General features: G+C 44.8%; 1 pseudogene; it reads right to left on the reverse strand.

Moving 5' to 3' along the window:
* Window positions 1–793: 793 nt before the first annotated feature.
* On the reverse strand, window positions 794–3,121 carry LOC127187087 (endothelial differentiation-related factor 1-like; annotated as a pseudogene).
* Window positions 3,122–9,974: the final 6,853 nt, after the last annotated feature.

A 9,974-nucleotide genomic window follows, 5' to 3' on the forward strand; every position in this document is an offset into this window, starting at 1 on the left:
GCTGCAGGAGGCTACTTAAACTTAAATTAATGTAAGTAAAACTAAATTCTTGTGTGTGTGTGTGTGTGTGTGTGTGTGTGTGTGTGTGTATGTGCAGGTTACACTTACCTGTGTGGAGGCCAAAAGATGATTCAAGTGTCTTCCTTCATTACCCTCTTTTTTTTTTTTTTTGAGTCAAGGTCTCTGCTGTCACTAAACCCAGAGCCTGCCTTTTCAGCTGGACTGGCTGGCTCTCTAGCCCCTGTCTCTGCTACCCAGTGCTGCTGTTACAGGCATGGACCACTTTTCTTGACTTTTACATGAGTGCTGTGGATCCAAGTCCAGGTCCTTATGCTTACACTGCAAGCACTTTCCCTATTTAGTATTATATATACTAGGTTTTATTCTTTCTTCTTCTCCTCCTCCTCCTCCTCCTCCTTCTTCTCCTTCTTCTTCTTCTCCTCCTCCTTTTTCTCCTTCCTCCTCCTCCCCCTCCTCCTCCTCTTCTTCCTCCTCCTCCTCCTCTTCCTCTCCTCCTCGCCTCCCTCCTCCTCCTCCTCCTCCTCCTCCTCCTCCTCTTCTTCTTCTTCTTCTTCTTCTTCTTTCTTTCTTCTTCTTCTTCTTCTTCTTCTTCTTCTTCTTCTTCTTCTTCTTCAGTTTTGCCTTGTTTGACAGCAGATTTGGGTTGAGAGGGCACACAGGCCTGCTCCCTGTGCTCCATTTGACTGTGTGAGGAGACCCATGGCAGTGCTGGAGGTCCTGGGGGACTAGCCAGAAGAGATCAGCTGGACCCACTGGCTTCGAGGCTTTGTGTTCATTTTGCCTTCTCGATAGGCTTCCCAATGTTCTGATCCCCTGGAGCTTGAGGCTGATGGTCCTCTCAATTTTTCCCAAAAGGTTATTCAGAATGGCCCACCCACTCTTATAGTTTCCGGTGACTTGCAGCTTTTTATTGATTTCCTTGGCCAAGTGCTTCTGCTTCAGGCCTTTGCTCTGCTGGTCCCCGTGGAATCACTTCGCCCACTTCCAGGATCACCCTGTCGTGATGTAGCTCCTCTGTCTCCCGGTCTAGCTTAGCTGTGTTCTTGGTGACGGAATGCTGCTTGTTCTGGCCAGCAGCCCATTTCTTGGATGTCTCCACATCCTCTCCTGGATGCCTCTGAGCTGCTAGGATGGCCTGCCTAGACTTGGCCTGTGCAGTCATAGGACCTTTCTTGTGGAGCACAATCTTGGTGTCCCAGTCACTCTTGGCCGGTGTGGTGAGGGCAGTGGTCCATCCAGTGGCTCTGGCAGCTGCTCGAGACCCAACCTCTAGTTTTATTCTTAATTGCACCAATATACTACTTTAGATATTCAGTTGTTGCATATGTCTTGTGGCAACCATCACAGACAATAGAGAAAGAGAATATCTCCATCACTGTCAATGTTTTATTGAACAGTGCAAGTCTGGAGAGAGATACAGATAGTGAGTATCAATTATAAAAGATGATCTTACAAGATCGATTCTAGCAGCTTTGGGAGGCATGAGATTACTATTTTATGTAGATGCTCTTTGTTGTAAATGGTGGAAAGCTAACACTGTCGGTTACTGGTACAGCCACGATGTCTAACAAATCACTTCTAACCCCCTGTGGTTTACCACTTTCATTTAATTTATAGTTCTAGGGTCAGAAATTTACAGTGGGCTTGACTATGTTTGTTCACATGTGCTATTGTTGGTTGGCAACTGGGCCTTACAAGTCTCCTCCAGTAGGCTAGCTCTGTCTCATTAGAATTGTAAGAATGGAAGTCTGAGAATGAGCAACTTCTGTCAAGAAAGCACATCTCACATCTAGTTTTCTTTCTCCTAACATCCTGATACCTAAGGCAATTTATAGAGCATTGCAATAGTTCATAGAACTGCAAAGTTGGGGGCTGGAGAGATGGCTCAGAGGTTAAGAACACTGCCTGCTCTTCCAAAGGTCCTGAGTTCAATTCCCAGCAACCACATAGTGGCTCATAACCATCTATAATAAAATCTGGTGCCCTCTTCTGGCTTGCAGGTGTACATTCAGGCAAAAACATTGTATACATAATAAATAAATAAATCTTAAAAAAAAAAAAAAAAAAGAACTGCAAAGTCACCCTCCCTCACACATGTATACACACACACACACACACACACACACACATACACACACACACACTTGTCAAACAACAACAACAGTAATAAAATAATGGAACTAAAGGGAGCAATTCATTAATCTACCAACAACTTTAAATTAGATTATTTCCCCAGGTCATTTATGGTTTATGGAAGATTACAAATAGTCTCATTTCAGCTATGATTGGTCAGTAATTTGTCATAAGTCTTTATCTCTGATGACCACTACACTGGTCACTTTTCAAGTAATTTGCTCCCATGAGGTGGCAAAGACACGCCAGACAACTGTAGACACCGCCTGATAGCTTTATAACCCAGCAGGAAAGCTCCAAGACTCTTCACACTGGTGGGCACACTTGTTCATGTGCCTATCAGAGACTCAATCCCTGAAGACTGCAGGACTGAAAAGGCTCTTACTCACTGGATGTGTGCAGGCCTATGGGACACAAGGACAGAGAGGAAAGGAGACAAGAGGAAGGCAGATTCTCTCCAGGAGAATTGGCATGAATTTTCCAGAGACTCGATGATAGGTGCCAAGAATGGAAATGATAGTTGTCCATTGCAGGTGAGTATTGTGAAGGCATGTGTGCTTGTGTGGGTGCATATGTGCATGCATGCATGTGTACATGTGTGTGTGTTCATTCCATTCTTAGGAGAGAGAGAGAAAAGGGGGAGGAAAAAGGAGAAGGAGAGAGGGAGGAAGAGAGAGAGAGAGAGAGAGAGAGAGAGAGAGAGAGAGAGAGAGAGAGAGAATATGAGTGATTGCAGAGTAAGCATGGGGCTCAGCAATACGTGCAACTTGAGTCCGCAGTGGAGAGCAGCAGATTTTCTTGTCCAGATCTATTGAATGATGCTAGCCAAGTCTTTCCATTAGCAGTTCTTCCCCATTTCTGTCACCTGGCACCAATCCTGCCTACCTTTCCATTTCTCTCCTCGATGTTTATCTTCTGTGAAGAGAGGTCTGAACACTGGAGTGTTCTGAAGTCTAGAAGAGATCATGGCTACCCATTAATGGAGGCATTGCAGTGCAGAAAGAATGCGTGCTGGTTTGACCCTAAGCCAGTCTCACTGTGTCCTCTGGGGCCAGAAAGTCATTGTGAATATGGATATGTTGCTGAAATGAATGACTCTTGGAGGGTGAACTGGACAACCCATACTTAAACCTTATTGTCATTTCTTGTTGCCCTACTGCTCTGCCATTGCTACGGCAGCAAATGACTGCCTACTGAATCCAGACTTCGGTTCAAATACCGCCTCTGTGAATGGCCCTTACTTCATGCTCAACTCTTGTATTTTTCCTTTCTTTCCCTACAGATATAAATATATTTTTTGTCTGCTGATTTATTTTAGACATGCCCTTCCCCCTTACTGCCTAGTTTATAACAGTATAGGAGCAGGATAGAAACTTCACCTCTGAACAGTGCACAGAGAATAGCAGGCACTTCCTGTGACTTGAATGTGAACTATCCACTGCTGGCTCAGGTATATGAACACTTGGTCCCCAGCTGGCCATACTGTCATGGAAGATTATGAAGTCTTAGGAAGTAAGAGCTTTGCTCTATGAAGTGGGTCCCTGGGGATGGAACTTGAGGCTTGAGAACCTGGCCCAACTTACTGTTTTCTCTGTTTCCTGATTGTAATGTGATGCAGCCATCCACTTCTGGCTGCTGTTGCCCTTTCTTTCTCTGTTGTGATGGACTGTGTGCCTTGGAACTGTAAGCCAGAAAAAAAAAAAAAAACCTCCTTCCCTTAGGTTGCTTCTTATCGGGTATTTGGTTGCAACAACTAGGAAAATAACACAATGATCAATAAACGTTTGTTGTGATCAATTCAATTGTTTAGATTTTCTTTAAATCTTTGGCCTAGAGACTAGAATCATTTAGTGTCTGTCAAATACTTTGCTTTTACTATGTGCTTTGCCCTAATTTAGATAGGCTTGACTACATGATTTGCATCCCATAGTAACTATATGAAAATATAAATCACTGTTATTATTTATAGCTTCTTTGTACTCTCTTAGTGAGAAGATAAATAACTCTATCAAAGCTACTCAGCTAGTAAGTACATAGCAGATGGGAATTAAACCAGATCTGACCCCTCAAACACTATGGTTTTTGGTCTCCTCCTATTCCTAAAATCCCTTTGCATACAAATAAAATGTGGACAGTTAAATGCCAAAGGAGTATTCTAATGTATGGTTATGATCTACTATCTTTCCTGATCTACAGGGAGGAAAGGGTTAAAGAGAAGTCTGTGATCTTTGTAGCATTGATCAGAAACAGGACCAAACCAAAGGGATGGGATATGGAGGACAGCCAAGGGGATGCTACTCTACAAGCCAAAGGAAGCATTTCCCAGGTACATGTGGAGAGAGAAGCCAGGGAGCAGCTGGGGAGCTTGCACTCGACTCCACTATGCTTCTCTTGTGACCTTGGTCCAGTTCCCTGCACATCAGAGCTTTAGTTTCTTCCTCTATAAAGGGCAGAGTAACTGGCACACAACAATCTCTCAGCAGCAGCCCCTGTTTTCACTATTAACAGTGCATATTAGTTATTGACCATTTTGATACTTATGCTCACCGATAGTAGCAAGGCTCATGAAGCACACAGAAACATAACATTCTTGTCCCAGCCCAAGGACACATCCTTACATCTATCCTTCTGATTCCAATGCTCCTCCTGATGGTTTCCAAAATCCCAGTTTTCCCCTTCTGATACTGTAGGTTCTGTAGTGTCTCCTCCAGTCGGCCTTGTCAACCATCACTGGCAGTGGATTTCCGTAACTCACTCTCTTCTATTAAAGCACTTTCACATGGTGTCCTGGTGTCCTGACTGAGCCCTTTTTAGACCACGGTTGAAGTGCATATTCAGTGGCAACCTCCTTCAACAAGCCCGTTTACAAGTGATGGTGAATTCAGCAGGGGTACAAGCTTATACCATACACACAGAATGCTCAGCCCTCCTCACCTCTGGCCCAGCCTGCTTCCTGTAGGCAGAATCTGTTTTACACTTTGTGGATGCCCAGTTCCACTCATATGCCCAACAGTGCATGCCAATGGACCATCCAGGACTGCCTAAACTAGATTGCAAACTCAAATACCTCAAGAACCTTGGTCATATACCCCAATTTCAGAGCTTCCCCGTTGCCAGCACCCTCTTACCAGGTGTTGGATCCTATGGAGGGACCTTGGGCATGTCTAACATGGCAGGCTGCCAGAGCTGCTGGGGGTGGGGCTGCTGTCCAGACCTCGAGGTGGCTTGGGAGCCTCTTCTACTGTTTAGTAGCTTTGTGAACACGTGAGTCATACTTGTCCACACGTTCCCCATCTAACTCCTTTTCCTTTTGGTTTGTGGTCCCTGTGCCCTCTCTTTCTTTACACTGAAGTGCCAAACTCACCACCCGGGTCTAGTCTTCTAGTAAAATGGTTCAATGCCCTTTCAGATCAGTCCGGCTCCAAGGGAAGGCTGTTTCCAAGCTCAGAGCAATACCTGAGACATTGTAATGCATTCGGGAAGCAAAGTTTCCAGATTACTTTGCTCTCTGAGAGTGGCTAAATATTAATAAGGTGCACAGAGAGGGAAACAAACTTTTATTCTAAGCTCTTGGATTTTTATGCCCTAATTAGCTTTTCAGAGCTTCATTTAAAGCTGGGTACCAGCTGTGGACTTCATTCTTTCAGGGTTCCATGCTAGGTGGAGTCGAAGGTGTGAAGTGAACTTGGAGAGGATGCAAATGGAGAAGCCTGTTCTTTCAGCTGTAGCTGATGTGTGTTGAGAAGAGGGAAAGGGCACAGGGCTGAGAGCTCTTTGCTGTGGGCAACATGTCCTTGGTTCCTGTGAGGTCCGTCCTGGATGGTCTTACATCACAAAGCATCTAACAAAAGGAACAGAGTGTTTTGTGAACACTCTGACCTGGGGAGGCAGACTCTTAGATGTTGATTCCCCACCCCTGGAAGGCCGAGGCCAGGTTTGCTAAGGCACATACATGAGCGAATGTTGGAAGAACCTCTCATTGGGAAGGTGCCATGGAGAACACCCAGCATCAATGCCCCAGAAGTTTCATTTAAATGCCCAGTGTACCTCATGTTCAAAATAGCAGTGGGGATGTGTGGTGTTTATGGCAGGCCCATATGTTTGTAATCAAGGTGTAGCTCTCAGGGAGGAGAAGCAAAATGCTGTAATTTGCTGCTCAGCATCATGGCTCTCATACATTCAGTGAAATAGCTTTATTTATCTTCTTCTGCATATAGAACCTTCCATATTGCAAATTTATTGAATGGTTAATGGCCTAAAAGTATGGGGTTCATTACAGAGAGATGTATTTATTGCAGTGTTAATTAAATAAAAGCATTGTAATCTTTCCAAATTGAACAATTACGTTCATTTAAACATTTTAAGGAGGAAAAAAAGTCTTCTATATACTAATTGAGTTGTGTAATGAAAAGCATGTGTAATGGAAATTTAAATCAAAACAAATACTGAAATAATTCCAACAATTCTTTAACAATATACGATGTCCACCTCCATCTTTGCTGGAGATACTCTCAGGGCCAGCTTGCTTCAGAACCTCTGCCCTCTAAGCTGGGTATATGGTTTCAGAGCCTTCAGGCCACCCTCACGTACCAGCTGGCCAACCCTTAGACATCAAAGTCCAGGTTGGCTACCAGCCGCAGCCCCTGACACTCTGGCCGCTTGCCTGGATCCTGACAGGCTGGCTGGAGGCCTGGAGGCTGAGCTGACAGCCTCTTCTGGAGTCTGATGAATGGTTTCTGGCAGCAGACAACTCTGTTCTGACTGCCTGTGGGAGCAGAGTCCCTTCGGAGAATGTGTACTGTCTCCTGGCCTATCCAGGCTAGGAACCCTGAAAAGTCCTTGGTGCTGCTGAGTTTACACCCCAGAGAGGTCTGTGTTTGCATTTGGAATTCCCACCCCTCCCTGTATTTATCAGGCTCTGAGGGGTTGGTGACAAAAACAGTGTTATGGGGTGCGTTGAAGAGATTCCCCCATCTTAGTGCCCTCCTATGAAGGTCTTGCGTAGTCTTCAGTTTGTGGTTCCCTTTCCTGCTTTGGTAGTGTAGGGCTCTGGCCTAAGCTCACATTGAAAGGGCTAGGAAAGGGCAAGGAGGCAGAAAAGCAGGCGCATTTTTCAATGCACTGCTCACTTCCTGGTTCCACAGGAGGATTTGTGTGGGATTCCTGGTTTACCCACAGCTTGCTCTCTTGTTTTGCAGCAGTCTTTAGCCAACCAGGACTCAGCCAGCACCCTTGTCGCACAGACATGCTGGGCGGCAGGAGGGCTGCCCTCCACTTTTCTGACATGTGGATTTTGCTGGGATTATCAGGAAGCTTAAAGAGAAATCAGCACACTAAAACCTTCAATTATTAAAAAGTAACAACAGTAAGTTGCTTTGGAAGCAAATTCCTGCTTGCCTTATCCTCGGGATGAGGTTTTAGAAGCAGGAGTATCTAATCATAAGCCTCACACCGACTAAATGTGTTAATAAAAAAGGCTTACGGCAGCACTGATTAGGCATAAGGCACAGGACAATTTTTTCTATGCTCCATTTATGAACACCTTCCAGACGTGTCACTGCGGCCAAAGAGACTTAGGTGGACCCAGAGGAATGGAGAAAACGTGCTAATGTCAATCCCCCTGCCCAGGGTTTTAGTAGTAAGATTGATGAAGACAGGGAAATACCCGCCCCCAAAAGGCGGAGTCTTCCCAAGTTTGATTGAACTGACCGAACTGGGCTCTGCCTTCAGAGAGTCTCCTTCAGGGCTGTGACTTTCTCTTCCCCTGGAAGGAAGGGAATTGAGCCATGATTGGATATACCCCATCCTTTCTTCCCATGTGAGGCTCAGCCCAGTCATAACTTCCTGTGCAGTGAGCAGTGGAGTCGAAGGGACTTGTGGGAGTAATGTAGCGACTGCCATTGACCGGTGAGGACCCTCAGGTGCTGGTGGAAACCTCAAACCTCTGGTTTCCTTCTCTGTGCATACAGGAGGAGAACGGCTAATATTTCAAGCTCCTTTCCCCATTGTTTAATATGTTATGGTCATAATCCTAGCCATTGTTGAAAGGCACTCTTTTTTTTCCCAAGGTTTGGTAGAGAAAGGGTGCTAGTTGAAGACGGTTTGGAGAGCAGGTCCTGAGGTATTTAGGAGGAGTCAACTCCATCTTTTCCTCTTGACCATACCCCACTTTTCAGCCACGCAATTTTAAGAGGAATCTCCCAGGATTTTTCTGAGGAGTGAAATCACTGGGTGCAATTACAGAAGCAACGACAGCACTAATTTGCCTATGGTCAGACGGCTAGTTAGTGGCAGAGCTGTGCTTGTCAATTAAGTCTTCAAAGCGCCATCATTAACTACTGCTGCTGTGTACACCACTATGGCTACCTGAGTCTGTGTCATACAGGTTATGTGAACACTAACTCTGTTTGAAATCCATTGCAGCCGGTGCTGAAACTGGTAGGGGCAGCTCCTCAGGGGCCAGCACTACATCATATTTATAAATTCTGATGTGCCTTCATCTCCTGATGGTCTTAAAGCAATCTTGGAAAGCTGATGTTTGTGTTTTCATTTGATGGGTGGGCACACTGAGACCGAATGTAGCCTCCAGCCTAGGGAAGAGAGTCACAGTATTTTGTAATGTTTTTCTCCATCATTTTTTCTTCTCCTCATCTCACCTGTAAAGGGAAAATTGGCTGATTTAGTGAAAGTGAAACTCCCACCAGGCAAGTTCATGGATCACAGTACATTGGAGGAGGATTTTTTTTTTTTCACTTCAGTAGACTAGTTCCCCAGGGGTTGGGGGGAGGGGGGGGGGGGGGGGGGGGAACAAATGTACATTCAGAATTACCAGAGCCAGAGGATGCTGAAGTGACGTGGTAGTTGGCACATGACCGTGGTGATTTGAGAAGCAGTATGTGCATGCTGCTTCCTTATGGCCGGATTCACAGTCAGTGTGCAGCCCTGGGCAGTATTAGAGCTTGTTGTCAGTGGTGATGGCTGTCCATTTACCCATTGGCTTATTCATACAATGCCAATGTCAGGTGCTGATCAGGTGCTATTGACATCACACTGAAGAAGGCAGGAAAATGTCTTCTGGATATTTACATTCCAGTGTAGAGACAGACTCATGCAACAATCTCCATAAATGTCATTGGGAAACCAAAAATAATGGGGCTGGAAAGATGTCCAAGTGGTTAAGAACATACACTGTTGTTGCAGAGGCTCTGAGTTCAGTTCCCAGAACCTGTCTAAGGTAGTACATAACTACCTGTAAACCAGGCTTAAGGCACTCTAAAGCCCTTAGCTTCCACAGTCACATGTACTCAGGTACACATACCACCGCCAAATATATATATATATATATATAGTTAAAAATAAATAAGCAAACAAGTATGTCTAAGCCAAGAGACATGACTTCTTATTTCTGGAGTGGTCCCTTTTAACACAGGTGCATTTCCTCAGCACTTCCACCTGGATAACCGGGTAAGAATCCAATATTCCAGGCAATGTGCTACATGCTGAGGCTAAACTCTGAGCATTATAGGCAGCCTATAAGCTTGGGCCTGCACCTATAAGCTTGATTGCAAATATGAAGCAAAGATAAAATAGTTAGAGTACATGTGGAGTCTACTGACCAGGGGTCAAAAATTCTTTACCTTATTATAAATGGCCAGACAATGAAGACCTAGTTTTGACTTGGTAGGTTGTGACTATTATAGTTACTTGTTCTTGCCATTTTTGGTTGGAAACAGTCAGGAAATCATGCATGTATAAATGAAGGGGTATGTTGCATACTAACAAAACTTTTTAAAACAAGAAGCCCATCATATTTGACCCTT

This window comes from Acomys russatus, chromosome 3 (genome assembly GCF_903995435.1).
Source record: "Acomys russatus chromosome 3, mAcoRus1.1, whole genome shotgun sequence".
NCBI classification, from domain to species: Eukaryota; Metazoa; Chordata; class Mammalia; order Rodentia; family Muridae; genus Acomys; species Acomys russatus.